Source organism: Schistocerca americana, chromosome X (assembly GCF_021461395.2).
Source record: "Schistocerca americana isolate TAMUIC-IGC-003095 chromosome X, iqSchAmer2.1, whole genome shotgun sequence".
Taxonomy (NCBI): Eukaryota; Metazoa; Arthropoda; class Insecta; order Orthoptera; family Acrididae; genus Schistocerca; species Schistocerca americana.
The window spans coordinates 64,719,310-64,743,657 of NC_060130.1; positions in this window are offsets into that span (position 1 = coordinate 64,719,310).

A 24,348-nucleotide genomic window follows, 5' to 3' on the forward strand; every position below is an offset into this window, starting at 1 on the left:
GTCAGTTGCTCCCCGTTTTACCACAGTCACATTTTCAATCTTATTCTGGCCAGTTCACCCGAAGCGATACGCCACTTGACGAGGCATTTGGCTACCTTAAGAGAGTCATAGTTACTCCTGTCAGTTGCTCCCCGTTAAACCACAGTCACATCTACGATTTTCCTCTGCCGCTTTCACCAGCCGCGATACGCCATTATTTGTTGAAATTATGACTTTCACAGTACTCCTGCTAGGGGTTCCTCCAGTTTACCAATGTATTTCGCCTGTTGACGAAGCATTTGGCTACCTTAAGAGAGTCATAGTTACTCCTGTCAGTTGCTCCCCGTTAAACCACAGTCACATCTACGATTTTCCTCTGCCGGTTTCATCAGCCGCGATACGCCATTATTTGTTGAAATTATGACTTTCACAGAACTCCTGCTAGGGGTTCCTCCAGTTTACCAATGTATTTCGCCTGTTGACGAAGCATTTGGCTACCTTAAGAGAGTCATAGTTACTCCTGTCAGTTGCTCCCCGTTTTACCACAGTCACATTTTCAATCTTATTCTGGCCAGTTCACCTGATGCGATACGCTGTTATCAGTCAACCTAAAACATATCACAGTACTCCTGCCGGAAGCTTCTCGAGTTTGCCGAAGTATTTCGCCTGTTGACGAAGCATTTGGATACCTTAAGAGAGTCATAGTTACTCCTTGCTGTTGCTCCCCATTTTACAACAGGCACATCTACAAGCTTACTCTGGCCAATTCTCCTGAAGCGATACGCTAATATCTGTAGACATAAAGACTTTCACAGTACTCCTGCTGGGAGCTTCTCTACTTTGCCGATGTATTTCGCCTATTGACGAGGCATTTGGCTACCTTAAGAGAGTCATAGTTACTCCTGTCAGTTGCTCCCCGTTAAACCACAGTCACATCTACGATTTTCCTCTGCCGCTTTCACCAGACGCGATACGCCATTATTTGTCGAAATAATGACTTTCACAGTACTCCTGCTAGGGGTTCCTCCAGTTTACCAAAGTATTTAGCCTGTTGACGAACCATTTGGCTACCTTAAGAGAGTCATAGTTACTCCTGTCAGTTGCTCCCCGTTTTACCACAGTCACATTTTCAATCTTATTCTGGCCAGTTCACCTGAAGCGATACGCCATTATCGGTCAACCTAAAGAATTTCACAGTACTCTTGCCGGGAGCTCTCGAGTTTGCCGATGTATTTCGCCTGTTGACGAGGCATTTGGTTACCTTAAGAGAGTCATAGTTACCCCTTGCTGTTGCTCCCCATTTTACAACAGGCACATCTACAAGCTTACTCTGGCCAATTCTCCTGAAGCGATACGCTAATATCTATTGACATAAAGACTTTCACAGTACTCCTGCCGGGAGCTTTTCGACTTTGCCGATGTATTTCGCCTATTGACGAGGCGTTTGGCTACCTTAAGAGAGTCATAGTTACTCCTGCCAGTGTCTCTCCGTTAAACCACAGTCACATATACCATTTTCCTCTGCCCCTTTCACCAGACGCGATACGCCATTATTTGTCGACATCATGACTTTCAAAGTACTCCTGCTAGGGGCTCCTCCAGTCTACCAATGTATTTCGCCTGTTGACGAGGCATTTGGCTACCTTAAGAGAGTCATACTTACTCCTGTCAGTTGCTCCCCGTTTTACCACAGTCACATTTTCAATCTTATTCTGGCCAGTTCACCCGAAGCGATACGCCACTTGACGAGGCATTTGGCTACCTTAAGAGAGTCATAGTTACTCCTGTCAGTTGCTCCCCGTTAAACCACAGTCACATCTACGATTTTCCTCTGCCGCTTTCACCAGCCGCGATACGCCATTATTTGTTGAAATTATGACTTTCACAGTACTCCTGCTAGGGGTTCCTCCAGTTTACCAATGTATTTCGCCTGTTGACGAAGCATTTGGCTACCTTAAGAGAGTCATAGTTACTCCTGTCAGTTGCTCCCCGTTAAACCACAGTCACATCTACGATTTTCCTCTGCCGGTTTCATCAGCCGCGATACGCCATTATTTGTTGAAATTATGACTTTCACAGAACTCCTGCTAGGGGTTCCTCCAGTTTACCAATGTATTTCGCCTGTTGACGAAGCATTTGGCTACCTTAAGAGAGTCATAGTTACTCCTGTCAGTTGCTCCCCGTTTTACCACAGTCACATTTTCAATCTTATTCTGGCCAGTTCACCTGATGCGATACGCTGTTATCAGTCAACCTAAAACATATCACAGTACTCCTGCCGGAAGCTTCTCGAGTTTGCCGAAGTATTTCGCCTGTTGACGAAGCATTTGGATACCTTAAGAGAGTCATAGTTACTCCTTGCTGTTGCTCCCCATTTTACAACAGGCACATCTACAAGCTTACTCTGGCCAATTCTCCTGAAGCGATACGCTAATATCTGTAGACATAAAGACTTTCACAGTACTCCTGCTGGGAGCTTCTCTACTTTGCCGATGTATTTCGCCTATTGACGAGGCATTTGGCTACCTTAAGAGAGTCATAGTTACTCCTGTCAGTTGCTCCCCGTTAAACCACAGTCACATCTACGATTTTCCTCTGCCGCTTTCACCAGACGCGATACGCCATTATTTGTCGAAATAATGACTTTCACAGTACTCCTGCTAGGGGTTCCTCCAGTTTACCAAAGTATTTAGCCTGTTGACGAACCATTTGGCTACCTTAAGAGAGTCATAGTTACTCCTGTCAGTTGCTCCCCGTTTTACCACAGTCACATTTTCAATCTTATTCTGGCCAGTTCACCTGAAGCGATACGCCATTATCGGTCAACCTAAAGAATTTCACAGTACTCTTGCCGGGAGCTCTCGAGTTTGCCGATGTATTTCGCCTGTTGACGAGGCATTTGGTTACCTTAAGAGAGTCATAGTTACCCCTTGCTGTTGCTCCCCATTTTACAACAGGCACATCTACAAGCTTACTCTGGCCAATTCTCCTGAAGCGATACGCTAATATCTATTGACATAAAGACTTTCACAGTACTCCTGCCGGGAGCTTTTCGACTTTGCCGATGTATTTCGCCTATTGACGAGGCGTTTGGCTACCTTAAGAGAGTCATAGTTACTCCTGCCAGTGTCTCTCCGTTAAACCACAGTCACATCTACCATTTTCCTCTGCCCCTTTCACCAGACGCGATACGCCATTATTTGTCGACATCATGACTTTCAAAGTACTCCTGCTAGGGGCTCCTCCAGTCTACCAATGTATTTCGCCTGTTGACGAGGCATTTGGCTACCTTAAGAGAGTCATACTTACTCCTGTCAGTTGCTCCCCGTTTTACCACAGTCACATTTTCAATCTTATTCTGGCCAGTTCACCCGAAGCGATACGCCACTTGACGAGGCATTTGGCTACCTTAAGAGAGTCATAGTTACTCCTGTCAGTTGCTCCCCGTTAAACCACAGTCACATCTACGATTTTCCTCTGCCGCTTTCACCAGCCGCGATACGCCATTATTTGTTGAAATTATGACTTTCACAGTACTCCTGCTAGGGGTTCCTCCAGTTTACCAATGTATTTCGCCTGTTGACGAAGCATTTGGCTACCTTAAGAGAGTCATAGTTACTCCTGTCAGTTGCTCCCCGTTAAACCACAGTCACATCTACGATTTTCCTCTGCCGCTTTCACCAGCCGCGATACGCCATTATTTGTTGAAATTATGACTTTCACAGTACTCCTGCTAGGGGTTCCTCCAGTTTACCAATGTATTTCGCCTGTTGACGAAGCATTTGGCTACCTTAAGAGAGTCATAGTTACTCCTGTCAGTTGCTCCCCGTTTTACCACAGTCACATTTTCAATCTTATTCTGGCCAGTTCACCTGATGCGATACGCTGTTATCAGTCAACCTAAAAAATATCACAGTACTCCTGCCGGAAGCTTCTCGAGTTTGCCGAAGTATTTCGCCTGTTGACGAAGCATTTGGATACCTTAAGAGAGTCATAGTTACTCCTTGCTGTTGCTCCCCATTTTACAACAGGCACATCTACAAGCTTACTCTGGCCAATTCTCCTGAAGCGATACGCTAATATCTGTAGACATAAAGACTTTCACAGTACTCCTGCTGGGAGCTTCTCTACTTTGCCGATGTATTTCGCCTATTGACGAGGCATTTGGCTACCTTAAGAGAGTCATAGTTACTCCTGTCAGTTGCTCCCCGTTAAACCACAGTCACATCTACGATTTTCCTCTGCCGCTTTCACCAGACGCGATACGCCATTATTTGTCGAAATTATGACTTTCACAGTACTCCTGCTAGGGGTTCCTCCAGTTTACAAAAGTATTTCGCCTGTTGACGAACCATTTGGCTACCTTAAGAGAGTCATAGTTACTCCTGTCAGTTGCTCCCCGTTTTACCACAGTCACATTTTCAATCTTATTCTGGCCAGTTCACCTGAAGCGATACGCCATTATCGGTCAACCTAAAGAATTTCACAGTACTCTTGCCGGGAGCTCTCGAGTTTGCCGATGTATTTCGCCTGTTGACGAGGCATTTGGTTACCTTAAGAGAGTCATAGTTACCCCTTGCTGTTGCTCCCCATTTTACAACAGGCACATCTACAAGCTTACTCTGGCCAATTCTCCTGAAGCGATACGCTAATATCTATTGACATAAAGACTTTCACAGTACTCCTGCCGGGAGCTTTTCGACTTTGCCGATGTATTTCGCCTATTGACGAGGCGTTTGGCTACCTTAAGAGAGTCATAGTTACTCCTGCCAGTGTCTCTCCGTTAAACCACAGTCACATCTACCATTTTCCTCTGCCCCTTTCACCAGACGCGATACGCCATTATTTGTCGACATCATGACTTTCAAAGTACTCCTGCTAGGGGCTCCTCCAGTCTACCAATGTATTTCGCCTGTTGACGAGGCATTTGGCTACCTTAAGAGAGTCATACTTACTCCTGTCAGTTGCTCCCCGTTTTACCACAGTCACATTTTCAATCTTATTCTGGCCAGTTCACCCGAAGCGATTCGCCATTTGACGAGGCATTTGGCTACCTTAAGAGAGTCATAGTTACTCCTGTCAGTTGCTCCCCGTTAAACCACAGTCACATCTACGATTTTCCTCTGCCGCTTTCACCAGCCGCGATACGCCATTATTTGTTGAAATTATGACTTTCACAGTACTCCTGCTAGGGGTTCCTCCAGTTTACCAATGTATTTCGCCTGTTGACGAAGCATTTGGCTACCTTAAGAGAGTCATAGTTACTCCTGTCAGTTGCTCCCCGTTTTACCACAGTCACATTTTCAATCTTATTCTGGCCAGTTCACCTGATGCGATACGCTGTTATCAGTCAACCTAAAAAATATCACAGTACTCCTGCCGGAAGCTTCTCGAGTTTGCCGAAGTATTTCGCCTGTTGACGAAGCATTTGGATACCTTAAGAGAGTCATAGTTACTCCTTGCTGTTGCTCCCCATTTTACAACAGGCACATCTACAAGCTTACTCTGGCCAATTCTCCTGAAGCGATACGCTAATATCTGTAGACATAAAGTCTTTCACAGTACTCCTGCTGGGAGCTTCTCTACTTTGCCGATGTATTTCGCCTATTGACGAGGCATTTGGCTACCTTAAGAGAGTCATAGTTACTCCTGTCAGTTGCTCCCCGTTAAACCACAGTCACATCTACGATTTTCCTCTGCCGCTTTCACCAGACGCGATACGCCATTATTTGTCGAAATTATGACTTTCACAGTACTCCTGCTAGGGGTTCCTCCAGTTTACCAAAGTATTTCGCCTGTTGACGAACCATTTGGCTACCTTAAGAGAGTCATAGTTACTCCTGTCAGTTGCTCCCCGTTTTACCACAGTCACATTTTCAATCTTATTCTGGCCAGTTCACCTGAAGCGATACGCCATTATCGGTCAACCTAAAGAATTTCACAGTACTCTTGCCGGGAGCTCTCGAGTTTGCCGATGTATTTCGCCTGTTGACGAGGCATTTGGTTACCTTAAGAGAGTCATAGTTACCCCTTGCTGTTGCTCCCCATTTTACAACAGGCACATCTACAAGCTTACTCTGGCCAATTCTCCTGAAGCGATACGCTAATATCTATTGACATAAAGACTTTCACAGTACTCCTGCCGGGAGCTTTTCGACTTTGCCGGTGTATTTCGCCTATTGACGAGGCGTTTGGCTACCTTAAGAGAGTCATAGTTACTCCTGCCAGTGTCTCTCCGTTAAACCACAGTCACATCTACCATTTTCCTCTGCCCCTTTCACCAGACGCGATACGCCATTATTTGTCGACATCATGACTTTCAAAGTACTCCTGCTAGGGGCTCCTCCAGTCTACCAATGTATTTCGCCTGTTGACGAGGCATTTGGCTACCTTAAGAGAGTCATACTTACTCCTGTCAGTTGCTCCCCGTTTTACCACAGTCACATTTTCAATGTTATTCTGGCCAGTTCACCCGAAGCGATACGCCACTTGACGAGGCATTTGGCTACCTTAAGAGAGTCATAGTTACTCCTGTCAGTTGCTCCCCGTTAAACCACAGTCACATCTACGATTTTCCTCTGCCGCTTTCACCAGCCGCGATACGCCATTATTTGTTGAAATTATGACTTTCACAGTACTCCTGCTAGGGGTTCCTCCAGTTTACCAATGTATTTCGCCTGTTGACGAAGCATTTGGCTACCTTAAGAGAGTCATAGTTACTCCTGTCAGTTGCTCCCCGTTAAACCACAGTCACATCTACGATTTTCCTCTGCCGCTTTCACCAGCCGCGATACGCCATTATTTGTTGAAATTATGACTTTCACAGTACTCCTGCTAGGGGTTCCTCCAGTTTACCAATGTATTTCGCCTGTTGACGAAGCATTTGGCTACCTTAAGAGAGTCATAGTTACTCCTGTCAGTTGCTCCCCGTTTTACCACAGTCACATTTTCAATCTTATTCTGGCCAGTTCACCTGATGCGATACGCTGTTATCAGTCAACCTAAAAAATATCACAGTACTCCTGCCGGAAGCTTCTCGAGTTTGCCGAAGTATTTCGCCTGTTGACGAAGCATTTGGATACCTTAAGAGAGTCATAGTTACTCCTTGCTGTTGCTCCCCATTTTACAACAGGCACATCTACAAGCTTACTCTGGCCAATTCTCCTGAAGCGATACGCTAATATCTGTAGACATAAAGACTTTCACAGTACTCCTGCTGGGAGCTTCTCTACTTTGCCGATGTATTTCGCCAATTGACGAGGCATTTGGCTACCTTAAGAGAGTCATAGTTACTCCTGTCAATTGCTCCCCGTTAAACCACAGTCACATCTACGATTTTCCTCTGCCGCTTTCACCAGACGCGATACGCCATTATTTGTCGAAATTATGACTTTCACAGTACTCCTGCTAGGGGTTCCTCCAGTTTACAAAAGTATTTCGCCTGTTGACGAACCATTTGGCTACCTTAAGAGAGTCATAGTTACTCCTGTCAGTTGCTCCCCGTTTTACCACAGTCACATTTTCAATCTTATTCTGGCCAGTTCACCTGAAGCGATACGCCATTATCGGTCAACCTAAAGAATTTCACAGTACTCTTGCCGGGAGCTCTCGAGTTTGCCGATGTATTTCGCCTGTTGACGAGGCATTTGGTTACCTTAAGAGAGTCATAGTTACCCCTTGCTGTTGCTCCCCATTTTACAACAGGCACATCTACAAGCTTACTCTGGCCAATTCTCCTGAAGCGATACGCTAATATCTATTGACATAAAGACTTTCACAGTACTCCTGCCGGGAGCTTTTCGACTTTGCCGATGTATTTCGCCTATTGACGAGGCGTTTGGCTACCTTAAGAGAGTCATAGTTACTCCTGCCAGTGTCTCTCCGTTAAACCACAGTCACATCTACCATTTTCCTCTGCCCCTTTCACCAGACGCGATACGCCATTATTTGTCGACATCATGACTTTCAAAGTACTCCTGCTAGGGGCTCCTCCAGTCTACCAATGTATTTCGCCTGTTGACGAGGCATTTGGCTACCTTAAGAGAGTCTTACTTACTCCTGTCAGTTGCTCCCCGATTTACCACAGTCACATTTTCAATCTTATTCTGGCCAGTTCACCCGAAGCGATTTGCCACTTGACGAGGCATTTGGCTACCTTAAGAGAGTCATAGTTACTCCTGTCAGTTGCTCCCCGTTTTACCACAGTCACATTTTCAATCTTATTCTGGCCAGTTCACCTGAAGCGATACGCCATTATCGGTCAACCTAAAGAATTTCACAGTACTCTTGCCGGGAGCTCTCGAGCTTGCCGATGTATTTCGCCTGTTGACGAGGCATTTGGTTACCTTAAGAGAGTCATAGTTACCCCTTGCTGTTGCTCCCCATTTTACAACAGGCACATCTACAAGCTTACTCTGGCCAATTCTCCTGAAGCGATACGCTAATATCTATTGACATAAAGACTTTCACAGTACTCCTGCCGGGAGCTTTTCGACTTTGCCGATGTATTTCGCCTATTGACGAGGCGTTTGGCTACCTTAAGAGAGTCATAGTTACTCCTGCCAGTGTCTCTCCGTTAAACCACAGTCACATCTACCATTTTCCTCTGCCCCTTTCACCAGACGCGATACGCCATTATTTGTCGACATCATGACTTTCAAAGTACTCCTGCTAGGGGCTCCTCCAGTATTCCAATGTATTTCGCCTGTTGACGAGGCATTTGGCTACCTTAAGAGAGTCATACTTACTCCTGTCAGTTGCTCCCCGTTTTACCACAGTCACATTTTCAATCTTATTCTGGCCAGTTCACCCGAAGCGATTCGCCACTTGACGAGGCATTTGGCTACCTTAAGAGAGTCATAGTTACTCCTGTCAGTTGCTCCCCGTTAAACCACAGTCACATCTACGATTTTCCTCTGCCGCTTTCACCAGCCGCGATACGCCATTATTTGTTGAAATTATGACTTTCACAGTACTCCTGCTAGGGGTTCCTCCAGTTTACCAATGTATTTCGCCTGTTGACGAAGCATTTGGCTACCTTAAGAGAGTCATAGTTACTCCTGTCAGCTGCTCCCCGTTAAACCACAGTCACATTTTCAATCTTATTCTGGCCAGTTCACCTGATGCGATACGCTGTTATCAGTCAACCTAAAAAATATCACAGTACTCCTGCCGGAATCTTCTCGAGTTTGCCGAAGTATTTCGCCTGTTGACGAAGCATTTGGATACCTTAAGAGAGTCATAGTTACTCCTTGCTGTTGCTCCCCATTTTACAACAGGCACATCTACAAGCTTACTCTGGCCAATTCTCCTGAAGCGATACGCTAATATCTGTAGACATAAAGACTTTCACAGTACTCCTGCTGGGAGCTTCTCTACTTTGCCGATGTATTTCGCCTATTGACGAGGCGTTTGGCTACCTTAAGAGAGTCATAGTTACTCCTGCCAGTGTCTCTCCGTTAAACCACAGTCACATCTACCATTTTCCTCTGCCCCTTTCACCAGACGCGATACGCCATTATTTGTCGACATCATGACTTTCAAAGTACTCCTGCTAGGGGCTCCTCCAGTCTACCAATGTATTTCGCCTGTTGACGAGGCATTTGGCTACCTTAAGAGAGTCATACTTACTCCTGTCAGTTGCTCCCCGTTTTACCACAGTCACATTTTCAATCTTATTCTGGCCAGTTCACCCGAAGCGATTTGCCACTTGACGAGGCATTTGGCTACCTTAAGAGAGTCATAGTTACTCCTGTCAGTTGCTCCCCGTTTTACCACAGTCACATTTTCAATCTTATTCTGGCCAGTTCACCTGAAGCGATACGCCATTATCGGTCAACCTAAAGAATTTCACAGTACTCTTGCCGGGAGCTCTCGAATTTGCCGATGTATTTCGCCTGTTGACGAGGCATTTGGTTACCTTAAGAGAGTCATAGATACCCCTTGCTGTTGCTCCCCATTTTACAACAGGCACATCTACAAGCTTACTCTGGCCAATTCTCCTGAAGCGATACGCTAATATCTATTGACATAAAGACTTTCACAGTACTCCTGCCGGGAGCTTTTCGACTTTGCAGATGTATTTCGCCTATTGACGAGGCGTTTGGCTACCTTAAGAGAGTCATAGTTACTCCTGCCAGTGTCTCTCCGTTAAACCACAGTCACATCTACCATTTTCCTCTGCCCCTTTCACCAGACGCGATACGCCATTATTTGTCGACATCATGACTTTCAAAGTACTCCTGCTAGGGGCTCCTCCAGTCTACCAATGTATTTCGCCTGTTGACGAGGCATTTGGCTACCTTAAGAGAGTCATACTTACTCCTGTCAGTTGCTCCCCGTTTTACCACAGTCACATTTTCAATCTTATTCTGGCCAGTTCACCCGAAGCGATTCGCCATTTGACGAGGCATTTGGCTACCTTAAGAGAGTCATAGTTACTCCTGTCAGTTGCTCCCCGTTAAACCACAGTCACATCTACGATTTTCCTCTGCCGCTTTCACCAGCCGCGATACGCCATTATTTGTTGAAATTATGACTTTCACAGTACTCCTGCTAGGGGTTCCTCCAGTTTACCAATGTATTTCGCCTGTTGACGAAGCATTTGGCTACCTTAAGAGAGTCATAGTTACTCCTGTCAGTTGCTCCCCGTTTTACCACAGTCACATTTTCAATCTTATTCTGGCCAGTTCACCTGATGCGATACGCTGTTATCAGTCAACCTAAAAAATATCACAGTACTCCTGCCGGAAGCTTCTCGAGTTTGCCGAAGTATTTCGCCTGTTGACGAAGCATTTGGATACCTTAAGAGAGTCATAGTTGCTCCTTGCTGTTGCTCCCCATTTTACAACAGGCACATCTACAAGCTTACTCTGGCCAATTCTCCTGAAGCGATACGCTAATATCTGTAGACATAAAGACTTTCACAGTACTCCTGCTGGGAGCTTCTCTACTTTGCCGATGTATTTCGCCTATTGACGAGGCATTTGGCTACCTTAAGAGAGTCATAGTTACTCCTGTCAGTTGCTCCCCGTTAAACCACAGTCACATCTACGATTTTCCTCTGCCGCTTTCACCAGACGCGATACGCCATTATTTGTCGAAATTATGACTTTCACAGTACTCCTGCTAGGGGTTCCTCCAGTTTACCAAAGTATTTAGCCTGTTGACGAACCATTTGGCTACCTTAAGAGAGTCATAGTTACTCCTGTCAGTTGCTCCCCGTTTTACCACAGTCACATTTTCAATCTTATTCTGGCCAGTTCACCTGAAGCGATACGCCATTATCGGTCAACCTAAAGAATTTCACAGTACTCTTGCCGGGAGCTCTCGAGTTTGCCGATGTATTTCGCCTGTTGACGAGGCATTTGGTTACCTTAAGAGAGTCATAGTTACCCCTTGCTGTTGCTCCCCATTTTACAACAGGCACATCTACAAGCTTACTCTGGCCAATTCTCCTGAAGCGATACGCTAATATCTATTGACATAAAGACTTTCACAGTACTCCTGCCGGGAGCTTTTCGACTTTGCCGATGTATTTCGCCTATTGACGAGGCGTTTGGCTACCTTAAGAGAGTCATAGTTACTCCTGCCAGTGTCTCTCCGTTAAACCACAGTCACATCTACCATTTTCCTCTGCCCCTTTCACCAGACGCGATACGCCATTATTTGTCGACATCATGACTTTCAAAGTACTCCTGCTAGGGGCTCCTCCAGTCTACCAATGTATTTCGCCTGTTGACGAGGCATTTGGCTACCTTAAGAGAGTCATACTTACTCCTGTCAGTTGCTCCCCGTTTTACCACAGTCACATTTTCAATGTTATTCTGGCCAGTTCACCCGAAGCGATACGCCACTTGACGAGGCATTTGGCTACCTTAAGAGAGTCATAGTTACTCCTGTCAGTTGCTCCCCGTTAAACCACAGTCACATCTACGATTTTCCTCTGCCGCTTTCACCAGCCGCGATACGCCATTATTTGTTGAAATTATGACTTTCACAGTACTCCTGCTAGGGGTTCCTCCAGTTTACCAATGTATTTCGCCTGTTGACGAAGCATTTGGCTACCTTAAGAGAGTCATAGTTACTCCTGTCAGTTGCTCCCCGTTAAACCACAGTCACATCTACGATTTTCCTCTGCCGCTTTCACCAGCCGCGATACGCCATTATTTGTTGAAATTATGACTTTCACAGTACTCCTGCTAGGGGTTCCTCCAGTTTACCAATGTATTTCGCCTGTTGACGAAGCATTTGGCTACCTTAAGAGAGTCATAGTTACTCCTGTCAGTTGCTCCCCGTTTTACCACAGTCACATTTTCAATCTTATTCTGGCCAGTTCACCTGATGCGATACGCTGTTATCAGTCAACCTAAAAAATATCACAGTACTCCTGCCGGAAGCTTCTCGAGTTTGCCGAAGTATTTCGCCTGTTGACGAAGCATTTGGATACCTTAAGAGAGTCATAGTTACTCCTTGCTGTTGCTCCCCATTTTACAACAGGCACATCTACAAGCTTACTCTGGCCAATTCTCCTGAAGCGATACGCTAATATCTGTAGACATAAAGACTTTCACAGTACTCCTGCTGGGAGCTTCTCTACTTTGCCGATGTATTTCGCCTATTGACGAGGCATTTGGCTACCTTAAGAGAGACATAGTTACTCCTGTCAGTTGCTCCCCGTTAAACCACAGTCACATCTACGATTTTCCTCTGCCGCTTTCACCAGACGCGATACGCCATTATTTGTCGAAATTATGACTTTCACAGTACTCCTGCTAGGGGTTCCTCCAGTTTACAAAAGTATTTCGCCTGTTGACGAACCATTTGGCTACCTTAAGAGAGTCATAGTTACTCCTGTCAGTTGCTCCCCGTTTTACCACAGTCACATTTTCAGTCTTATTCTGGCCAGTTCACCTGAAGCGATACGCCATTATCGGTCAACCTAAAGAATTTCACAGTACTCTTGCCGGGAGCTCTCGAGTTTGCCGATGTATTTCGCCTGTTGACGAGGCATTTGGTTACCTTAAGAGAGTCATAGTTACCCCTTGCTGTTGCTCCCCATTTTACAACAGGCACATCTACAAGCTTACTCTGGCCAATTCTCCTGAAGCGATACGCTAATATCTATTGACATAAAGACTTTCACAGTACTCCTGCCGGGAGCTTTTCGACTTTGCCGATGTATTTCGCCTATTGACGAGGCGTTTGGCTACCTTAAGAGAGTCATAGTTACTCCTGCCAGTGTCTCTCCGTTAAACCACAGTCACATCTACCATTTTCCTCTGCCCCTTTCACCAGACGCGATACGCCATTATTTGTCGACATCATGACTTTCAAAGTACTCCTGCTAGGGGCTCCTCCAGTCTACCAATGTATTTCGCCTGTTGACGAGGCATTTGGCTACCTTAAGAGAGTCATACTTACTCCTGTCAGTTGCTCCCCGTTTTACCACAGTCACATTTTCAATCTTATTCTGGCCAGTTCACCCGAAGCGATTTGCCACTTGACGAGGCATTTGGCTACCTTAAGAGAGTCATAGTTACTCCTGTCAGTTGCTCCCCGTTTTACCACAGTCACATTTTCAATCTTATTCTGGCCAGTTCACCTGAAGCGATACGCCATTATCGGTCAACCTAAAGAATTTCACAGTACTCTTGCCGGGAGCTCTCGAGTTTGCCGATGTATTTCGCCTGTTGACGAGGCATTTGGTTACCTTAAGAGAGTCATAGTTACCCCTTGCTGTTGCTCCCCATTTTACAACAGGCACATCTACAAGCTTACTCTGGCCAATTCTCCTGAAGCGATACGCTAATATCTATTGACATAAAGACTTTCACAGTACTCCTGCCGGGAGCTTTTCGACTTTGCCGATGTATTTCGCCTATTGACGAGGCGTTTGGCTACCTTAAGAGAGTCATAGTTACTCCTGCCAGTGTCTCTCCGTTAAACCACAGTCACATCTACCATTATCCTCTGCCCCTTCCACCAGACGCGATACGCCATTATTTGTCGACATCATGACTTTCAAAGTACTCCTGCTAGGGGCTCCTCCAGTCTACCAATGTATTTCGCCTGTTGACGAGGCATTTGGCTACCTTAAGAGAGTCATACTTACTCCTGTCAGTTGCTCCCCGTTTTACCACAGTCACATTTTCAATCTTATTCTGGCCAGTTCACCCGAAGCGATTCGCCACTTGACGAGGCATTTGGCTACCTTAAGAGAGTCATAGTTACTCCTGTCAGTTGCTCCCCGTTAAACCACAGTCACATCTACGATTTTCCTCTGCCGCTTTCACCAGCCGCGATACGCCATTATTTGTTGAAATTATGACTTTCACAGTACTCCTGCTAGGGGTTCCTCCAGTTTACCAATGTATTTCGCCTGTTGACGAAGCATTTGGCTACCTTAAGAGAGTCATAGTTACTCCTGTCAGCTGCTCCCCGTTAAACCACAGTCACATTTTCAATCTTATTCTGGCCAGTTCACCTGATGCGATACGCTGTTATCAGTCAACCTAAAAAATATCACAGTACTCCTGCCGGAATCTTCTCGAGTTTGCCGAAGTATTTCGCCTGTTGACGAAGCATTTGGATACCTTAAGAGAGTCATAGTTACTCCTTGCTGTTGCTCCCCATTTTACAACAGGCACATCTACAAGCTTACTCTGGCCAATTCTCCTAAAGCGATACGCTAATATCTGTAGACATAAAGACTTTCACAGTACTCCTGCTGGGAGCTTCTCTACTTTGCCGATGTATTTCGCCTATTGACGAGGCATTTGGCTACCTTAAGAGAGTCATAGTTACTCCTGTCAGTTGCTCCCCGTTAAACCACAGTCACATCTACGATTTTCCTCTGCCGCTTTCACCAGACGCGATACGCCATTATTTGTCGAAATTATGACTTTCACAGTACTCCTGCTAGGGGTTCCTCCAGTTTACAAAAGTATTTCGCCTGTTGACGAACCATTTGGCTACCTTAAGAGAGTCATAGTTACTCCTGTCAGTTGCTCCCCGTTTTACCACAGTCACATTTTCAATCTTATTCTGGCCAGTTCACCTGAAGCGATACGCCATTATCGGTCAACCTAAAGAATTTCACAGTACTCTTGCCGGGAGCTCTCGAGTTTGCCGATGTATTTCGCCTGTTGACGAGGCATTTGGTTACCTTAAGAGAGTCATAGTTACCCCTTGCTGTTGCTCCCCATTTTACAACAGGCACATCTACAAGCTTACTCTGGCCAATTCTCCTGAAGCGATACGCTAATATCTATTGACATAAAGACTTTCACAGTACTCCTGCCGGGAGCTTTTCGACTTTGCCGATGTATTTCGCCTATTGACGAGGCGTTTGGCTACCTTAAGAGAGTCATAGTTACTCCTGCCAGTGTCTCTCCGTTAAACCACAGTCACATCTACCATTTTCCTCTGCCCCTTTCACCAGACGCGATACGCCATTATTTGTCGACATCATGACTTTCAAAGTACTCCTGCTAGGGGCTCCTCCAGTCTACCAATGTATTTCGCCTGTTGACGAGGCATTTGGCTACCTTAAGAGAGTCATACTTACTCCTGTCAGTTGCTCCCCGTTTTACCACAGTCACATTTTCAATCTTATTCTGGCCAGTTCACCCGAAGCGATTTGCCACTTGACGAGGCATTTGGCTACCTTAAGAGAGTCATAGTTACTCCTGTCAGTTGCTCCCCGTTTTACCACAGTCACATTTTCAATCTTATTCTGGCCAGTTCACCTGAAGCGATACGCCATTATCGGTCAACCTAAAGAATTTCACAGTACTCTTGCCGGGAGCTCTCGAGTTTGCCGATGTATTTCGCCTGTTGACGAGGCATTTGGTTACCTTAAGAGAGTCATAGTTACCCCTTGCTGTTGCTCCCCATTTTACAACAGGCACATCTACAAGCTTACTCTGGCCAATTCTCCTGAAGCGATACGCTAATATCTATTGACATAAAGACTTTCACAGTACTCCTGCCGGGAGCTTTTCGACTTTGCCGATGTATTTCGCCTATTGACGAGGCGTTTGGCTACCTTAAGAGAGTCATAGTTACTCCTGCCAGTGTCTCTCCGTTAAACCACAGTCACATCTACCATTTTCCTCTGCCCCTTTCACCAGACGCGATACGCCATTATTTGTCGACATCATGACTTTCAAAGTACTCCTGCTAGGGGCTCCTCCAGTCTACCAATGTATTTCGCCTGTTGACGAGGCATTTGGCTACCTTAAGAGAGTCATACTTACTCCTGTCAGTTGCTCCCCGTTTTACCACAGTCACATTTTCAATCTTATTCTGGCCAGTTCACCCGAAGCGATTCGCCACTTGACGAGGCATTTGGCTACCTTAAGAGAGTCATAGTTACTCCTGTCAGTTGCTCCCCGTTAAACCACAGTCACATCTACGATTTTCCTCTGCCGCTTTCACCAGCCGCGATACGCCATTATTTGTTGAAATTATGACTTTCACAGTACTCCTGCTAGGGGTTCCTCCAGTTTACCAATGTATTTCGCCTGTTGACGAAGCATTTGGCTACCTTAAGAGAGTCATAGTTACTCCTGTCAGCTGCTCCCCGTTAAACCACAGTCACATTTTCAATCTTATTCTGGCCAGTTCACCTGATGCGATACGCTGTTATCAGTCAACCTAAAAAATATCACAGTACTCCTGCCGGAATCTTCTCGAGTTTGCCGAAGTATTTCGCCTGTTGACGAAGCATTTGGATACCTTAAGAGAGTCATAGTTACTCCTTGCTGTTGCTCCCCATTTTACAACAGGCACATCTACAAGCTTACTCTGGCCAATTCTCCTAAAGCGATACGCTAATATCTGTAGACATAAAGACTTTCACAGTACTCCTGCTGGGAGCTTCTCTACTTTGCCGATGTATTTCGCCTATTGACGAGGCATTTGGCTACCTTAAGAGAGTCATAGTTACTCCTGTCAGTTGCTCCCCGTTAAACCACAGTCACATCTACGATTTTCCTCTGCCGCTTTCACCAGACGCGATACGCCATTATTTGTCGAAATTATGACTTTCACAGTACTACTGCTAGGGGTTCCTCCAGTTTACCAAAGTATTTCGCCTGTTGACGAACCATTTGGCTACCTTAAGAGAGTCATAGTTACTCCTGTCAGTTGCTCCCCGTTTTACCACAGTCACATATTCAATCTTATTCTGGCCAGTTCACCTGAAGCGATACGCCATTATCGGTCAACCTAAAGAATTTCACAGTACTCTTGCCGGGAGCTCTCGAGTTTGCCGATGTATTTCGCCTGTTGACGAGGCATTTGGTTACCTTAAGAGAGTCATAGTTACCCCTTGCTGTTGCTCCCCATTTTACAACAGGCACATCTACAAGCTTACTCTGGCCAATTCTCCTGAAGCGATACGCTAATATCTATTGACATAAAGACTTTCACAGTACTCCTGCCGGGAGCTTTTCGACTTTGCCGATGTATTTCGCCTATTGACGAGGCGTTTGGCTACCTTAAGAGAGTCATAGTTACTCCTGCCAGTGTCTCTCCGTTAAACCACAGTCACATCTACCATTTTCCTCTGCCCCTTTCACCAGACGCGATACGCCATTATTTGTCGACATCATGACTTTCAATGTACTCCTGCTAGGGGCTCCTCCAGTCTACCAATGTATTTCGCCGGTTGACGAGGCATTTGGCTACCTTAAGAGAGTCATACTTACTCCTGTCAGTTGCTCCCCGTTTTACCACAGTCACATTTTCAATCTTATTCTGGCCAGTTCACCCGAAGCGATACGCCACTTGACGAGGCATTTGGATACCTTAAGAGAGTCATAGTTACTCCTGTCAGTTGCTCCCCGTTTTACCACAGTCACATTTTCAATCTTATTCTGGCCAGTTCACCTGAAGCGATACGCCATTATCGGTCAACCTAAAGAATTTCACAGTACTCTTGCCGGGAGCTCTCGAGTTTGCCGATGTATTTCGCCTGTTGACGAGGCATTTGGTTACCTTAAGAGAGTCATAGTTACCCCTTGCTGTTGCTCCCCATTTTACAACAGGCACATCTACAAGCTTACTCTGGCCAATTCTCCTGAAGCGATACGCTAATATCTATTGACATAAAGACTTTCACAGTACTCCTGCCGGGAGCTTTTCGACTTTGCCGATGTATTTCGCCTATTGACGAGGCGTTTGGCTACCTTAAGAGAGTCATAGTTACTCCTGCCAGTGTCTCTCCGTTAAACCACAGTCACATCTACCATTTTCCTCTGCCCCTTTCACCAGACGCGATACGCCATTATTTGTCGACATCATGACTTTCAAAGTACTCCTGCTAGGGGCTCCTCCAGTCTACCAATGTATTTCGCCTGTTGACGAGGCATTTGGCTACCTTAAGAGAGTCATACTTACTCCTGTCAGTTGCTCCCCGTTTTACCACAGTCACATTTTCAATCTTATTCTGGCCAGTTCACCCGAAGCGATTCGCCACTTGACGAGGCATTTGGCTACCTTAAGAGAGTCATAGTTACTCCTGTCAGTTGCTCCCCGTTAAACCACAGTCACATCTACGATTTTCCTCTGCCGCTTTCACCAGCCGCGATACGCCATTATTTGTTGAAATTATGACTTTCACAGTACTCCTGCTAGGGGTTCCTCCAGTTTACCAATGTATTTCGCCTGTTGACGAAGCATTTGGCTACCTTAAGAGAGTCATAGTTACTCCTGTCAGCTGCTCCCCGTTAAACCACAGTCACATCTACGATTTTCCTCTGCCGCTTTCACCAGCCGCGATACGCCATTATTTGTTGAAATTATGACTTTCACAGTACTCCTGCTAGGGGTTCCTCCAGTTTACCAATGTATTTCGCCTGTTGACGAAGCATTTGGCTACCTTAAGAGAGTCATAGTTACTCCTGTCAGTTGCTCCCCGTTTTACCACAGTCACATTTTCAATCTTATTCTGGCCAGTTCACCTGATGCGATACGCTGTTATCAGTCAACCTAAAGAATATCACAGTACTCCTGCCGGTATCTTCTCGAGTTTGCCGAAGTATTTCGCCTGTTGACGAAGCATTTGGATACCTTAAGAGAGTCATAGTTACTCCTTGCTGTTGCTCCCCATTTTACAACAGGCACATCTACAAGCTTACTCTGGCCAATTCTCCTGAAGCGATACGCTAATATCTGTAGACATAAAGACTTTCACAGTACTCCTGCTGGGAGCTTCTCTACTTTGCCGATGTATTTCGCCTATTGACGAGGCATTTGGCTACCTTAAGAGAGTCATAGTTACTCCTGTCAGTTGCTCCCCGTTAAACCACAGTCACATCTACGATTTTCCTCTGCCGCTTTCACCAGACGCGATACGCCATTATTTGTCGAAATTATGACTTTCACAGTACTACTGCTAGGGGTTCCTCCAGTTTACCAAAGTATTTAGCCTGTTGACGAACCATTTGGCTACCTTAAGAGAGTCATAGTTACTCCTGTCAGTTGCTCCCCGTTTTACCACAGTCACATTTTCAATCTTATTCTGGCCAGTTCACCTGAAGCGATACGCCATTATCGGTCAACCTAAAGAATTTCACAGTACTCTTGCCGGGAGCTCTCGAGTTTGCCGATGTATTTCGCCTGTTGACGAGGCATTTGGTTACCTTAAGAGAGTCATAGTTACCCCTTGCTGTTGCTCCCCATTTTACAACAGGCACATCTACAAGCTTACTCTGGCCAATTCTCCTGAAGCGATACGCTAATATCTATTGACATAAAGACTTTCACAGTACTCCTGCCGGGAGCTTTTCGACTTTGCCGATGTATTTCGCCTATTGACGAGGCGTTTGGCTACCTTAAGAGAGTCATAGTTACTCCTGCCAGTGTCTCTCCGTTAAACCACAGTCACATCTACCATTTTCCTCTGCCCCTTTCACCAGACGCGATACGCCATTATTTGTCGACATCATGACTTTCAAAGTACTCTTGCTAGGGGCTCCTCCAGTCTACCAATGTATTTCGCCTGTTGACGAGGCATTTGGCTACCTTAAGAGAGTCATACTTACTCCTGTCAGTTGCTCCCCGTTTTACCACAGTCACATTTTCAATCTTATTCTGGCCAGTTCACCCGAAGCGATTCGCCACTTGACGAGGCATTTGGCTACCTTAAGAGAGTCATAGTTACTCCTGTCAGTTGCTCCCCGTTAAACCACAGTCACATCTACGATTTTCCTCTGCCGCTTTCACCAGCCGCGATACGCCATTATTTGTTGAAATTATGACTTTCACAGTACTCCTGCTAGGGGTTCCTCCAGTTTACCAATGTATTTCGCCTGTTGACGAAGCATTTGGCTACCTTAAGAGAGTCATAGTTACTCCTGTCAGTTGCTCCCCGTTAAACCACAGTCACATCTACGATTTTCCTCTGCCGCTTTCACCAGCCGCGATACGCCATTATTTGTTGAAATTATGACTTTCACAGTACTCCTGCTAGGGGTTCCTCCAGTTTACCAATGTATTTCGCCTGTTGACGAAGCATTTGGCTACCTTAAGAGAGTCATAGTTACTCCTGTCAGTTGCTCCCCGTTTTACCACAGTCACATTTTCAATCTTATTCTGGCCAGTTCACCTGATGCGATACGCTGTTATCAGTCAACCTAAAAAATATCACAGTACTCCTGCCGGAAGCTTCTCGAGTTTGCCGAAGTATTTCGCCTGTTGACGAAGCATTTGGATACCTTAAGAGAGTCATAGTTACTCCTTGCTGTTGCTCCCCATTTTACAACAGGCACATCTACAAGCTTACTCTGGCCAATTCTCCTGAAGCGATACGCTAATATCTGTAGACATAAAGACTTTCACAGTACTCCTGCTGGGAGCTTCTCTACTTTGCCGATGTATTTCGCCTATTGACGAGGCATTTGGCTACCTTAAGAGAGTCATAGTTACTCCTGTCAGTTGCTCCCCGTTAAACCACAGTCACATCTACGATTTTCCTCTGCCGCTTTCACCAGACGCGATACGCCATTATTTGTCGAAATTATGACTTTCACAGTACTCCTGCTAGGGGTTCCTCCAGTTTACAAAAGTATTTCGCCTGTTGACGAACCATTTGGCTACCTTAAGAGAGTCATAGTTACTCCTGTCAGTTGCTCCCCGTTTTACCACAGTCACATTTTCAATCTTATTCTGGCCAGTTCACCTGAAGCGATACGCCATTATCGGTCAACCTAAAGAATTTCACAGTACTCTTGCCGGGAGCTCTCGAGTTTGCCGATGTATTTCGCCTGTTGACGAGGCATTTGGTTACCTTAAGAGAGTCATAGTTACCCCTTGCTGTTGCTCCCCATTTTACAACAGGCACATCTACAAGCTTACTCTGGCCAATTCTCCTGAAGCGATACGCTAATATCTATTGACATAAAGACTTTCACAGTACTCCTGCCGGGAGCTTTTCGACTTTGCCGATGTATTTCGCCTATTGACGAGGCGTTTGGCTACCTTAAGAGAGTCATAGTTACTCCTGCCAGTGTCTCTCCGTTAAACCACAGTCACATCTACCATTTTCCTCTGCCCCTTTCACCAGACGCGATACGCCATTATTTGTCGACATCATGACTTTCAAAGTACTCTTGCTAGGGGCTCCTCCAGTCTACCAATGTATTTCGCCTGTTGACGAGGCATTTGGCTACCTTAAGAGAGTCATACTTACTCCTGTCAGTTGCTCCCCGTTTTACCACAGTCACATTTTCAATCTTATTCTGGCCAGTTCACCCGAAGCGATTCGCCACTTGACGAGGCATTTGGCTACCTTAAGAGAGTCATAGTTACTCCTGTCAGTTGCTCCCCGTTAAACCACAGTCACATCTACGATTTTCCTCTGCCGCTTTCACCAGCCGCGATACGCCATTATTTGTTGAAATTATGACTTTCACAGTACTCCTGCTAGGGGTTCCTCCAGTTTACCAATGTATTTCGCCTGTTGACGAAGCATTTGGCTACCTTAAGAGAGTCATAGTTACTCCTGTCAGTTGCTCCCCGTTAAACCACAGTCACATCTACGATTTTCCTCTGCCGCTTTCACCAGCCGCGATACGCCATTATTTGTTGAAATTATGACTTTCACAGTACTCCTGCTAGGGGTTCCTCCAGTTTACCAATGTATTTCGCCTGTTGACGAAGCATTTGGCTACCTTAAGAGAGTCATAGTTACTCCTGTCAGTTGCTCCCCGTTTTACCACAGTCACATTTTCAATCTTATTCTGGCCAGTTCACCTGATGCGATACGCTGTTATCAGTCAACCTAAAAAATATCACAGTACTCCTGCCGGAAGCTTCTCGAGTTTGCCGAAGTATTTCGCCTGTTGACGAAGCATTTGGATACCTTAAGAGAGTCATAGTTACTCCTTGCTGTTGCTCCCCATTTTACAACAGGCACATCTACAAGCTTACTCTGGCCAATTCTCCTGAAGCGATACGCTAATATCTGTAGACATAAAGACTTTCACAGTACTCCTGCTGGGAGCTTCTCTACTTTGCCGATGTATTTCGCCTATTGACGAGGCATTTGGCTACCTTAAGAGAGTCATAGTTACTCCTGTCAGTTGCTCCCCGTTAAACCACAGTCACATCTACGATTTTCCTCTGCCGCTTTCACCAGACGCGATACGCCATTATTTGTCGAAATTATGACTTTCACAGTACTCCTGCTAGGGGTTCCTCCAGTTTACAAAAGTATTTCGCCTGTTGACGAACCATTTGGCTACCTTAAGAGAGTCATAGTTACTCCTGTCAGTTGCTCCCCGTTTTACCACAGTCACATTTTCAATCTTATTCTGGCCAGTTCACCTGAAGCGATACGCCATTATCGGTCAACCTAAAGAATTTCACAGTACTCTTGCCGGGAGCTCTCGAGTTTGCCGATGTATTTCGCCTGTTGACGAGGCATTTGGTTACCTTAAGAGAGTCATAGTTACCCCTTGCTGTTGCTCCCCATTTTACAACAGGCACATCTACAAGCTTACTCTGGCCAATTCTCCTGAAGCGATACGCTAATATCTATTGACATAAAGACTTTCACAGTACTCCTGCCGGGAGCTTTTCGACTTTGCCGATGTATTTCGCCTATTGACGAGGCGTTTGGCTACCTTAAGAGAGTCATAGTTACTCCTGCCAGTGTCTCTCCGTTAAACCACAGTCACATCTACCATTTTCCTCTGCCCCTTTCACCAGACGCGATACGCCATTATTTGTCGACATCATGACTTTCAAAGTACTCCTGCTAGGGGCTCCTCCAGTCTACCAATGTATTTCGCCTGTTGACGAGGCATTTGGCTACCTTAAGAGAGTCATACTTACTCCTGTCAGTTGCTCCCCGTTTTACCACAGTCACATTTTCAATCTTATTCTGGCCAGTTCACCCGAAGCGATTCGCCACTTGACGAGGCATTTGGCTACCTTAAGAGAGTCATAGTTACTCCTGTCAGTTGCTCCCCGTTAAACCACAGTCACATCTACGATTTTCCTCTGCCGCTTTCACCAGCCGCGATACGCCATTATTTGTTGAAATTATGACTTTCACAGTACTCCTGCTAGGGGTTCCTCCAGTTTACCAATGTATTTCGCCTGTTGACGAAGCATTTGGCTACCTTAAGAGAGTCATAGTTACTCCTGTCAGCTGCTCCCCGTTAAACCACAGTCACATTTTCAATCTTATTCTGGCCAGTTCACCTGATGCGATACGCTGTTATCAGTCAACCTAAAAAATATCACAGTACTCCTGCCGGAATCTTCTCGAGTTTGCCGAAGTATTTCGCCTGTTGACGAAGCATTTGGATACCTTAAGAGAGTCATAGTTACTCCTTGCTGTTGCTCCCCATTTTACAACAGGCACATCTACAAGCTTACTCTGGCCAATTCTCCTAAAGCGATACGCTAATATCTGTAGACATAAAGACTTTCACAGTACTCCTGCTGGGAGCTTCTCTACTTTGCCGATGTATTTCGCCTATTGACGAGGCATTTGGCTACCTTAAGAGAGTCATAGTTACTCCTGTCAGTTGCTCCCCGTTAAACCACAGTCACATCTACGATTTTCCTCTGCCGCTTTCACCAGACGCGATACGCCATTATTTGTCGAAATTATGACTTTCACAGTACTACTGCTAGGGGTTCCTCCAGTTTACCAAAGTATTTCGCCTGTTGACGAACCATTTGGCTACCTTAAGAGAGTCATAGTTACTCCTGTCAGTTGCTCCCCGTTTTACCACAGTCACATTTTCAATCTTATTCTGGCCAGTTCACCTGAAGCGATACGCCATTATCGGTCAACCTAAAGAATTTCACAGTACTCTTGCCGGGAGCTCTCGAGTTTGCCGATGTATT